Source organism: Hippopotamus amphibius, chromosome 7 (assembly GCF_030028045.1).
Source record: "Hippopotamus amphibius kiboko isolate mHipAmp2 chromosome 7, mHipAmp2.hap2, whole genome shotgun sequence".
Lineage (NCBI taxonomy): Eukaryota > Metazoa > Chordata > Mammalia > Artiodactyla > Hippopotamidae > Hippopotamus > Hippopotamus amphibius.
Window position 1 is genome coordinate 95,529,438 of NC_080192.1, and position 12,950 is coordinate 95,542,387.

General features: G+C 38.7%; 2 pseudogenes; one reads left to right on the forward strand and one right to left on the reverse strand.

The window, feature by feature from the left end:
* Positions 1-454: 454 nt before the first annotated feature.
* LOC130857290 (cAMP-regulated phosphoprotein 19-like) lies at positions 455-863 on the reverse strand (annotated as a pseudogene).
* A 2,773-nt stretch (positions 864-3,636) lies between these two features.
* Positions 3,637-7,841, forward strand: LOC130857665 (nucleoplasmin-2-like; annotated as a pseudogene).
* The last annotated feature ends 5,109 nt before the right edge of the window (positions 7,842-12,950 follow it).

The following is a 12,950-nucleotide window of genomic DNA, read 5'->3' on the forward strand; positions in this document are numbered from 1 at the left end:
TGAAACAGATTTAAGGCCATTCAAGTTCAAGCACAGGATACAAATCTTTTGAAGCCCCATCTATTTGTGTTTGAAATATGTGATCTTTCTTCTAACTTGTGGTCTTAAACTTCTGTTTTTACAAAATCCAAAAGGAAAACACGGAAGAAATCGATACAACAGAGGTTATATTAAATAAGAGTAACACACAAAGCTATAATTAAGATGAATTAAAGAAAGCCAAAACATTAAAACTGTAAAACTTGCTTGTTACTTGTTGGAACCAGCCCTACACTAGGAGTTAGGTAATATATACAATTATTTTCAAGTAGATTACGTTGCTCTAACATGTTCTCTTCATCAGTGCACTGTTAAACTAATCAAAACTCTACACATGTATATTCCCTTACAATAGCAGCACACACCACCCGCTACCTGCAAAGCCACCACTCTCAAATGGCTTAGTGAGTGAAAGGAAATAAAAAGTGGAGAAGTAACATGTTAATGAGAAATAATGGGAATTAGAAGATTCATGCAGTTCAGCTCTTTTAATCAGCCAGCCAGCTTGCTAGCGACAAGAGATGGTTTCCGTTGAGGAAGGTCCTGTGGAGTGGGAATGTGGTCACCAGTGACCTCTGTCTTATCCGGAGCTGCAGTAGGAAGTTGCTTGTTCTTCATTTTTGCTTTAGCCATGTTGTAATCCCCAGAATCAAAATATTTTTACCCTTTCTGTAATCGTTTCCTTAAAAAATCTGAACCTCCAGGCTTTTGTCCCAGATGAGGATACCTTGCTTTTAATTTTGCTTCTTCTCTAGGCTAGTCACTTTGTCTTCCATTTCCTTCTGCTCCTCCGCGGAGGCTGCCTCGGGGACTTCCGCGGACATCCTGCTCCCTCTGCGGACGAGACGCCGGGAAAAGAAGCGATTACCGATTACCCGGAGGCCGAGGCCGCCCGGCCGCCGCGCCGCCTCAGGCCCGCCAGCTCCGCGAGCGCACGCTCGGGCCCAGCACCACTTATTTTTGAAAGTGATAAGATTGAACATAAACAGACAAAAATTGAATTGCTTTCTTACTTGTCATAAGCAGTCTGGGCTTTTTCATTCCCCACTTCTGGATTTAGCTGATATCAAGCAAATCTATGTGTGGGGAGAAAAGGTGGTGGTAATCTCACGAATAATCGTGTCGATAGTAGCCATGATAAAAAATAAGGACCTGAGTAATAGAAACACCATTTACTGAACATTTTGTTGAAATATTATAGATAAACAAGTGTTATAAGTGAAACAAAGTGACTAATACAGTCATCTCCATGAATCAGGCTGAAAAAGGGTTTTTGCCTGAAATGCTGAGACTCAGCTTTCAAACTGAAAAGCGGGAGAGGTAACTTGAGTAAGTAAAGTAGGCCAGATGAAGTAGAGTGGTGTCTGGTGATGGGGTACAGGAAAACCATAGAACATGCAAAAAGTGGTTCTCAGAGTATGTTCCCAGACCAGAAACACATCAGGAACTAGGTAGAAATTCAAATCATCAGACCCCAACCCAGATGTACTAAATCAGAAACTGAGGTTGAAGCCCAGCAATCTGAGTTTTAACAAGCTTGATTCTGACACGTGCTCATGTATGAGAATTATTGATTGAAATGTATTCTAGTTCAAATTCTTAAAAAAATCATGTGGGCTTAAAATCATCTGGCCAGAATTGGCCACAGGCTACCAATTTGTAACTTCTGATAAGAATCATATAAAAAGCACAATCTTGAATTTTGTATGTCAATTCTGTAATTCCCTTTACAAGGTAAAGAAAGATAGTATGTGGTAATGCTTGAACCTAAGTTTTCTCCTCCCCAGGATTCAGGCATTCCTGGGGTCTGATGGAAGAAGGCCTTCTGGAATTCTATTTGTAAGATAACTCAAGTTGCCTCTAAAGAAGAATTAACCCAGTAGAAGAAAGAACCAAGTTACAGAGGTTGCATTAAGGACAGCAGATGGAGTTTAATATACCAGAGTACATCATGATGTCTGCCACTCAGATTGTTTGCAGCCTAGCCTGGTGGACTCATTCATTTCTTCAACAAATAGGTATTGAACAGTCTGTCCCTGAGCCCTGTGACCCCAGCATAGCTGTAATATAAGATCTAGTAGAAGCTAATGGAGCTGTTTTTTGTTTGCTTGTTTGTTTGTTTTGTTTGTTTTTCTAATCTTAGGACACAGAGAGTGCAGCTTATCAGTGGTATGAATATTGGTGCCAGGACCGTCAGCACTTTGGATGCCTTGAAGTTGGACTTCAGCCTTGCAGACCTCCTTGCACACAGTGGTAGTGCCTATGGTGGGCAGCGATGACATCGCTTGGAAGGTTGGGAGCAGCTGTTTTTATCAGGCAAGGAGAATTGTGAACACCGTTTGGCAGCCTGGGGAACTGTTCTTGGAGCCCACATGAGGCATCCCTGGGCACCCTCTAGAAAGGCTATTTTATAGCTATGGTTCTTACTATGTGTAACTTACGTTACACACAGAAGGACACTGAGTCCTTAATGGAATCTATGACTTTTTTTCTTTTTAGACTTGGCAGCATTTAAAGAAACTACATGTTGCTTCTTGTGATAAGGTTAAAGTATGTGCTTGCTATGAACACAGTAGACTTAAAGATCAAATCTCAAACATTTGGTTTCCTTTTTTAAAATAAAAAGCAGCAAGATTATTATAGGCTTTGGGACATGAGGTTTGAAAAATCACAGCACACATTACTGATTTTTTTCTCTCTCTCAAAACATCCCTATAAAATGAAACAACATTGCTGATGAGCTGTTTTTTGGCACCAACAAGGAGCTTATTGCAAAGGAAAAAGAACTTTGAAAACAACCACTCCTTTCCTGCCAGAATTTTGAGAGATTGATGTCCTTTTCCTTCTTTTCTGCAATGCTTATGGGCTGCAGATTTTCAGTTATTTCCTGAAATCCCAAATTGAATTCTATGAAAAACATGTTTGTTATTGTCCACAAAAAAATGTTTGGAGTTTGGAGAACACAGGTCTCTGTAAGACCTAAGGAATTCCCCAAAGTAACCAGAATTTTCCAGAAAGAGTCAAGTAATTACTACACTACATTTAACTCAGTGTTTTATGATACCTAATGAGCAAGGTATGTGGTATGTCAATATTCCAACCAGATAGCAATATCTTGTTATGTTTAAAAAAAAAAAAACCTTGCAGATTTCCAATTTTCTGGCAGAACCATATTTTTTTTTCTTGATTGCTATTTTGAAACCCATTTTTTAGAGCCCAAGCAAATTAAGAGAGTTATTTTATTTTGATACGTCACTTCTAGCCAACCCAGAGTATCCACAGTGGAATGTGAGTTAGCGGGTGGGGGCAAGGGGCAGGAGTTTGAGTTCTAACCAGCCATGTTTCCCTGAACAAGTCAGTTCCCATTTTGGGGCTCAGTTTCACTCTTGTTAAAGTTGAAAGTGGGGCAAATTGGCCCAGAGTTCTGTGGTTAATCCAGAGTTCTGTGACTAGAGTTCCGCATTCCTTAACCTCTAGATTATGAGAGCTCTCCCTGAAGAATCCTTACAATGGATTCAGTATTTGAAGGAGAAAAATTCACCTTGAGAAGACTCTCAGAGGCTATTGATATTGCGTATTTTTTTTTTTAATAGAGCGATGGGGTAATTTTCTGTGTACCTTTGGGTACAAGTGACTGGTATTGTTACCGATCAATCAAAGGCTTGTTTCTTTATTAACTTGATAGAATTTAGTTTCCTGGAATGCAAACTAGTAATAGGAATATGAAACATTTATTTGATTCTGTTTTTATAATGTTTATTTCTTCCATCCCCCTCCTTCTGACTCTCACCTGGCTTCTTCCCCCTAACCCTTTTTACACATGATTTTATACTTGGGTTATCAGCTTAATCCCAAATTCAGCTCTTCTCACGTTACTTTCCTGCACAAAAACCTTGATAGCTTTCTGTTACTACATTATAAAATACGATAGCCTCATGGCACGCAAAGTCCTGTACCATCTGACCCAGTGCAGCTTCCCGTCCTTGTGACCCATTACTTCTTTTACCACAGCCTTCCAAGCTCCCTGCTCTTTCTCTACAAGCCCAGAAATGTTCTGGCTGGCTGCCTTTGTCCCATTGATTCTTGCTTCCTGTTTTTACTTGTTCAGATTCTACCTATTCTTAAAATTTAAGACCAAGGTTCTGCTACCAGCTTTTATTGATCTCTCCTAAATGTCGGCAACCTCCTTTTTTCTGAACTCCTGTGGTAACTTACCTACATCTCTCTCAAGCAGTTATCACTTTGCACTCTATATTATAAATACTTATTATGTTCATATCTTTCTCACTAGATTTGTGAAGTCAGAAGCAATGTCTGTTCCATATTTGTAGCCCTCAAAGTACCCAGCACATAGTAGTTCCTTCACAAATGTTTGTTTGATGAATAAAAAATATCAGTTACCATGGGCAATTTCTCCATTATCTGTCATCTCTCTGTCTATCTGTCTATCTATCTATCTATCTATCTATCTATCTATCTATCCATCTAGTCTATAATTTCTCAGCATATTTCTGGTTTCAGTGAGAAAAATCAGGAAAAAAAGAAAAATGAGAAAGGTACAATAACTCAAACCACAGGTTTAGCATGTAATTAATATCTAGTTCCCTTCCTTCAAGCATTGTGCTGTAGTCAGCTTTCAAAAGTGATTTAGGTTCACATGAGTTTCTGTACTATGATGTTCAAATGTTTGTTAAAGCTGATTCAACCCTATGGAAAAAGTCAACACTAACTCTGCAGCTGCAGCATATAAATTTTAATCCAGTGAGGTGAAGAATTCACTTGAGGCATTGCTACATGTGGGGCACTGAGAAAAGTTGTGATCTTGTTTTCTTTTTTGGCGGGGAGGGAGGCAAAGAACAGCCACTCAGTGGAAAATATGCACCTAAATGAGAACAGACAGTGAGATGACTGGCCATAGGGCTCATAATATGTACATATATATTAAAGTGGTTTTATTTATGTATAAATATATATTATAACACTATATATTAATTACATAATATTTATATATTATATACAATATAGAAATACACATTTCTACTATAAAAACACAATTCATTTCTATACCTTTTGTGATATTTGCCAATTTTTAGACAAATTCTTTATCTTTAATCTTAAGAACTTCACATCACATACTTGAAATAAAAGCTTTTATTTGTATAATTGGCTTATAATTTTTCAAGCACTTCCACCCTTATTAACTCATTTGATTCTCTTGTTTTATTTCCAAACATATATTTTACACCTATTTATAATTGTTCATCCATCATGAAAATGGAAAAATTCCATTTCTTATAAATGCAGTGGATTTCTCTGCTGGCCCTTCGTTTGCTTCACTCTTCTCTTTCTAATATATTTTATCCATATAGAGACAGTTTTCCTGACTTTTTACATATCAGCAGTTCTTCATGTTTCTGATTTCCCAGTCTTTATTTTCAAGATGGTGATTCGTTCTTTATCTTTCTCCTTCCTCTAAATAAGACCCATGAGTTTTTCCTTTGAAACTATAATTCATCTCTTCCTTCCCCCAATCTTGACTGACTCCAAAGATATTTAGTTGTAACGCATACAATGGTAGTTGCTGCCCCTTGTCCTGAACAATTTTATTGGAGAACCATTGTTTGCTAAAACATTTAGTAAGATATTTCTGTTTTATATTTAATATAAACCATATTTATTAATTTGTTCTCTTATTTTCCATAGATTCAAAGATTGTTTTAAAGATTTATTTTATTATTTATTTATTTATTTATTTTCACTGCATTGGGTCTTCATTGCTGCGCACGGGCTTCTTCTAGTTGTGGAGAGTGGGGCTCCTCTTTGTTACGGTGTATTGGCTTCTCATTGAGGTGGCTTCTCTTGTTGCAGAGCACAGGCTCTAGGTGTGCAGCCTTCAGTAGTTGCAGCTTGTGGGCTCAGTAGTTGTGGCTCGTGGGCTCTAGAGCAAAGGCTCAGTAGTTGTGGCCCACGGGCTTAGTTTCTTCACAGCATGTGGGATCTTCCTGGCTCAGGGTTCAAACCCATGTCCCCTGCATTGGCAGGCGGATTTTTAACCACTGTGCCACCAGGGAAGCCCCAAAGATTGTTTTAATACTCAGATTTATTTTTTATTCTTTTATAAATATACATCTCCTTTAAAAGTTCTTTGAAATTTCCTATAACACTTTTTAGGTCCTTGATCTTTACATTCCGTTGATAGTCCTTTATCATACTTCTGGAAAGATATCTGTCTTCTATATTTACAAATCATCTTTCTTTAGCAGGATTTGCTATTTCATCTTGGGCAGGGTAGAATTTGAAGCTTGGTCTCTAATTGTTGCATTTTCTTCCTCTTTCAGAGTGAATGCCCATTCTTTTTTTTTTTTTTTCCTCCTGGCCGTGCCACATGGTGTGTGGGATTTTAGTTCCCCAACCAGGGATCAAACCGGCGCCCCCTGCATTGGAAGCACAGGGTCTTAACCACTGGACCATCGGGAAAGTCCTGATGCCCATTCTATACTTTACATCTTTTTTTTTGGCACACGGGCTTAGTTGCTCCGCGGCATGTGGGATCTTCCTGGAGCTGGGATCGAACCCGTGACCTCTGCATTGGCAGGCGGATTCTTAACCACTGAGCCACCTAGGAAGCCCTATACTTTACATCTTTAGTGCTATCATATTCCTCTTTATGTCTCATTGTTTTATTGTTGGCATCCATACTTGTTTATATTGCTTATTCTTTACGTGTTTTAAATGCTCACATTCCTGTTTTTTGTTTTGTTTTCTTTTGTTTTTTGGCCAAATGATGCCATTATAGCTACAACTGCATAACAACACCTCCTTTTCAAATCTTCCCATGAAGTTTCTTGGATTTGACCATACTTGCTTGTGAGAGGGCCTACACACCATAACACCAGAAAGACCTGTGGCCATATAAAGCCTTAACTAGCTCTCTTCTTTCCTCATTTTTTCCTGGAGAGTTGGAATTGGGGTCACATGCCAATGTGACATCCTTACTTATTTCACCAGTTTACCTAGCACTTTCCTGCTCTTTGTAGTCTTAAAGAGAAAATCATCACTGGTCCATGCACAAGACTTGTGTTTATCTAAACAAAACAAGCAGTCTTCCTATGACCTTCCTTTGGTATCTTAACTCTTCTTTCTCTAGTCCTTTTCTTTTGCTTACCTTGTACCATTTGATTATACATCTGAATTTTTCATTGGACTGCAAGCTCTTTTGAAGACAAAAGCTAGATTGTTTTTTTGCTACCTTCCACATCCTAATGCTGCAGCACAGCTGAAAAGGCAGTAACAGCCATGCTCTGGAGCTGTGAGCTAAATCAGTAGAAGTAGACTTGAACCTCTGAACCCCAGAAGGAGAGGAAGCAGGAGACTGTAAGCTGTTGCTTAGTATGATTTGCTTGGGGAAAAAGCCAAAGAGAAGATGAACCTTGTAGAGATCCTGTCCCCAGCGAGCCAGGAGGACAAGAAGACAAAACCCATCACATCGCCTCTGTCCTACCCAGGTCACCATGATGGGATTGGAGCTTTCTCCTCCAGTCACTTTTCAGCTCTAGGCTGGCTCTGGACCTGAAGTCCTCAGACAAGGAACGTTATGACACTTAAGACCTGTCCTTCAGACAGGAGCCCTGAGAGGAGGAAGAGATGAGGAGCAGGAGAAGGAGAAAGATGAAGAAGGTAATGATAATGTAGATGTGTCCCTAGAGGAGGAGACCCCTGTCAAACAAGTCAAGAGGCTAGTGCTGCAGAAACAGATGAATATTACTAAGGGAAAAAAGGTGGAAAAAGAAGAGAAGCAGTGAGACCCAGTCTTAAAGACAAGAGCCCTATGAGAAAGGCCAAGCCTAAAAGCTGGGATTCAGGAAACGAGGAGCCAGGAATGGCTTGGCTGCAGTGACTGAGAGAGGGTCTGCAAGTGGGCCTTCTTTGGAGTGTGCTGCAAACTTAAGGTGCCCCCCTACCCCAGTCCCCCTACATTTAAGTCTGAAGGTGATGGAGGTGTTGTGGGAGGTGCAATACAAGAGCCTCTCACCCCCAACTAACTAGTTTCAGCAGCACCTGGAAAGAAGAGCCCTGACCTCAGGGCCACAATAAAGTTTGCTTTGCTAAGAAATTTTTTTTTAAGTATCCAACACTTAGCACAATACATTATACATTATAATGTTTTAGCAAAATATTTGTTAAATAAGGTTTTTTTAAAAATATTTTGTTTTTCTTAAGTTTATCAGGTAGCTACTTCTTTTTGCCATATCATGGGAACTTTTTGTCTTGCTTTCTTCTCTTTTGCCAGTTTTCTAACAGTATTTCTACAAAACTGCACTACTGTGGATACAGGGTTGCCTTTTGGGTAATGAAAATGTCTCAGACCCAGTTAAAGGTGATGGTTGCTCAACACAGTGAAATGTGCTAAGTGCAGCTGAATAGTACACTTTTTAAAAAGGTAATGGTTAATTTATGTTATGTGAATTTCACCTCAATTAAAAAAAAACTGCATTACTTGAGTTAGTAACACAAAGAACCGCCAGTTTGTAAACAGTCTCATTCTTGTCTTTTAAAATGCTGCTAATACTTTTCTTTCACGGACTTGGCTCTTTCACCTTTCTCCCACATGCCATTGAAAACAACAGCAAAAAGTTGATCCAGTCTGAAGGCTTTGTGAGACTCAGCAGTGAGGTCATCAACATTTGGTCACAATTTATTCTTTAGCTATCATTCCTACTAGTAAGTCATTTTTGCTGACTTAATGATTCCCCTATTGGACACTCCCCTATTCATGCCCATTCTTTCTCCTCCTTTTTCTCAGTATCTTTTCTTGCTCTTGAATCAGTTCCATAAAAAACGTTGTCACCTGTCTCTTGGAGACTTTTTAAGAAGATACTACTCCTAGAGGACTTCAGTCATTACGGGATTACTTGTTCCTGATACAGATCTGACCATTTCTACTCCTTTTTATTTTTGTTGGAGAGGGGTAGAAAATCAATCTCTGGAAATATAAGGGAGAGAAAAATTTCCTTCCTGTTGGTTTTTGGAGTCAGACAGCCTCAGATGAGATCCTTGTGCTGTCACACACTAGCTGTGTGACCTTGGGGCTATTTGAGCTAGTCAGTTTCCTCATGTGAAAATTGGGTGATATCTGCCTCCTGAGGTCCTTGTGGAGATTGAATCTGATAATGCATATAAACGTCCCTTGAGGGCACACACGTGCATGTGAATGGCTGTTTGTGTGCACTCTTACTCTTTTTCCAGTTCTCTACTAATATCAGAAACTACTTCACCTTCTTTATTACAAACACTGAGTGACAATTGCTTTCATCTGCTCCCTGCCTGGGGCATTGGCTCTTTCTCCTGTCCACACTGTGCATAAACAAATGCCAGTCAAGGAAGCACCCAGGTGGAAAGCTGAGCATGGGCTATATTTGATGAGTTTCAGCATTGTAAGAAAAAAACACAGCAGTATGTATCAGACACAGGAAGAAAAGGAAAAGCAACCTCTAAGTGATGAAACTTATAATTCCTGTTTGTAATCTTTATTTTCTGTTAGGGAGTTTTTTTCATTGTGCAAAAATAGCATATGAAACAAATATTGTGCAGAAATTTGGTTATAATGGCTGCATCCCTTTGATCTAGGGAGAAGGAGAAAGGAAAGCTTTGAACTGTAGGTGAAAGTGTCCACGTGTTAAGGAAATAGAAATTTGAGTTGTGCATATTTCTGACTTGTTTTTAGCATGAAGAGGAAATTGCCTGATATGTTATCAAGAGGCAGCAAGCTTCAGGGAAAGGGCTCTGGATTGGGGATCAGGAGATGTAGGTTCTGGCCCTGCCACTAACTGAGTGGCCTTGGCAGGCCGTTTTTCCTAGCTGGACCTATTTATTCATCTGGAAAGTGCAAGCACTGAGTCAAACCTTTCCCCTTCCTCCCACCTTTTTTAACTCAAGAACTGCTTTTTACAGAACTCCACTCTCCAGGAATTTTTAAAATATTTTATCGTTTTGCGTGGTATATTATGAAATGCTTATAGGTTAAAAAAGCATTTTAGAATAATATTTTAATAAAGATATAAGATAATTTTAATAAAACCACTAATATATAACCAGAATTTATTTCCTTTTGTGACAACATTGAATTAGAAAACACTGAGTCATATTGTTTCCCTGTCAATGTTTTATTTTTTCAAATAGAAATTTTATTTAATGAAATATGGCACTATGATTGATTTTTACTTTGACCCTGATGTTGTAGGGAATATCACGATTTTGGATAATATGGAGTGGACTCTTTGGGAGTATAACTGTCTTGTTCAAAAGCTGTACAAAATATGTCAGTGTATGTTCTTACAAAATATAGATTAAGGATTTTTTATAGTTCTTGGTGCTGGTTATAAATAGAGATTGGATGAATAGTTAGATGGAGAGTAAGTTTATTGTAACTTCCAAATTATTTTCAGTCTGTGTTCATGGGACCATATATTGGAAATTTCTGTCATACCTGCTAGAAGGCATCTCCTTGGAATTCAGAGATAAGCTGTCCTGAGTGGCATATGAGGGGGGTGCTGAGTGGAAGAATGCCAGTGCCACATTTAAGTCTTGATTCCCTGCTTGCTGGTGGAGTAACTGGGTAAATCACTTAACCTTGAGCTTCAGTTTCCCCGTCTGTAAAATGATGGTATTTGTATATCTATTGATACGTCCTAGGGTTGTTATAAGGCTTAAATGAAATAAAGTATACAGCATTACTTTGTAAAAACATCACATGAATGTTATCATGTACATTTGGCAGGGCCCAGACCAGGAGTAGGTGAGTGAGGTACCAGGGCTCAACTTTAAGGAGGCACTAGCTCTCAGACCTGACCCTGCCCTTGACCCAACCTGAGAGTGAGCACCTCCTTAAGTGTAGGGCCGGCAGCCTCCTTGCTCATCTCGCCCTAGTCCAGGCCCTGGTGTTTGGCAGCACAGTTCCTGTGAATAGGAGCTATACAGCTTCAGATGTGGGTCTGGTTTCTGAAAGACTATTTTTGTTGTTGTTTCCTACATTGAGGTAGGTTAGGAGCAGCTGTTCCCTCTCCCCCAAAGCTATAAAGCTGCTGCTTGGATAAAACAATACTCTAATTTCCTTTTTTTCCTTTCTTTCTATACCCTTATTATGTTACTCATATATCTGTGCATAGTTAGATGTTACAAGATAACATTCATTTCATCTTCAGATATTCTTCTGGAGGTAGTGTTACATTATATGGATTGCTGAATAATACCATGTTTGCATTATTGTTTTTTGGAATTTGCAGTACTGAGGGGATCTTTTAACTTCATCTTCTTTAAATCACTTGCTTTCAAGATAGAAACAATTTACTTGCCAAGTAAAAAGATGTTGCACGGTTATCATAAAAAATTCCAGAGGTGAATGGATATGAAAGCAGTTCTAGGCTCAGAGCCAGTCCTCGAAAGAAAAATGAATTGCCCCTCTGCACAAACAGATTTTTCAAGATCTGTTCACATGCCCACATGTGTCTGACTGAGGTGGGCTTTTCAGGGTAACCATTCAGTGACAAACCTCTCACTGAGTTCTTTAAACAAGGGAGGCCAGTGTTAATGGCTAGTTTTAGAACTTTTAAAAATTGCTCCTTAGGCAAGTTTTACAGTTTGTTGCCCATATTTCCATTTTTGTTTCCTCATGCTGCTGTTAAAATGACCCACTCTTAAATTTTTCCCCATTATGCCTTATACTTACCTTCTAAACCTTTGCAGATACCCAGATATGATTAATGATATTTTGAAGCTAAACCTGTCACAGAGGAATTATGATTTTTTAAATATGAAAATATAGTCAGGCTCAATGATTAGTAAAATCTGTAGAGGCAGGAGAACTGGAAAAGAGAGAGATTCCCCAGAAATATGACCTACAGTGAAAGTATTGATAAGGTTCTCTCAAAGAGTGCATATTTTGCCCTTTAGTAGTTAAGAATGAGAAGAAAAAAAGGCGTAAGTTCATTTTTTAAGTCTATTAATTTAATGGAAAATTAGAACATAGATTAAATGTGGCCCTTTTAGACCATCTTTTTTCCTGTTATGAAAAGTAAATACTTTTATGGGCAAGAATTTCAGAATAGCAAAAAACAACTACATCAAACTAAATGCATCATTCAGGTATTTTTCCTTTGTTACTCAGCAGTGTGTATTTGGGGGGTTAAAATTTGTCTCTCACAGAACTTTTTAAAACTGGGCAGGACATAGTAAGCCATGGTGTGTAAGTTGTTAGTTAAGGATAAAGGAATTTCAAATTGAAACACAAGTAGCAAATCTGGTAAAATGCCACTCAAATTTACTAGAGGTTTAAAATGGACACTATCCTAGACATTGAAGTTATGGGGGATTTTTTTTTTCCTCCTTTTTTTATGTTTTAGAACTTTGCCAAGTTTCCTTAGTGAGCACATTACTTAAATAAAAAATAATAAAAAAAAAGTAGAGGAAAAATAAAAATATTTTCATATAACAGTACAGTTCACCAGCAGTTCAAGTAAGGGGGTCGTGGTGAGGTAAACTTGGGTAGAATCGAAACCAGCATTAATATGCATTCACTCATCCATAATTCAGCAATTATTTATAGAATGTCAGCTAGCATGCAAAGCACTGTGTGAGGGCTGGGCAGCTCATGATGAACTCCAGCATGGGCCTTCTGCTCTAGGAGAATTCTTCAGTTAGCATTATGATAAGAACCACAAAGAAATAAGATTCTAAGAGAGTTTATTATAGCAGAACCTGACCAGGTCAGAGGGTGGGGAGATTGAGGAAGGTGGCTGTTAGGAAGTGATTTATAGTTTCAGTTCTGAAGGGTGAACAGAAATTAGCCAAGTAGGAGGGGCGGGGGAAAGGAAGCGTTCTAGGTGGAGGGAATGGTTTCTGGAAGGGCCCAGAAA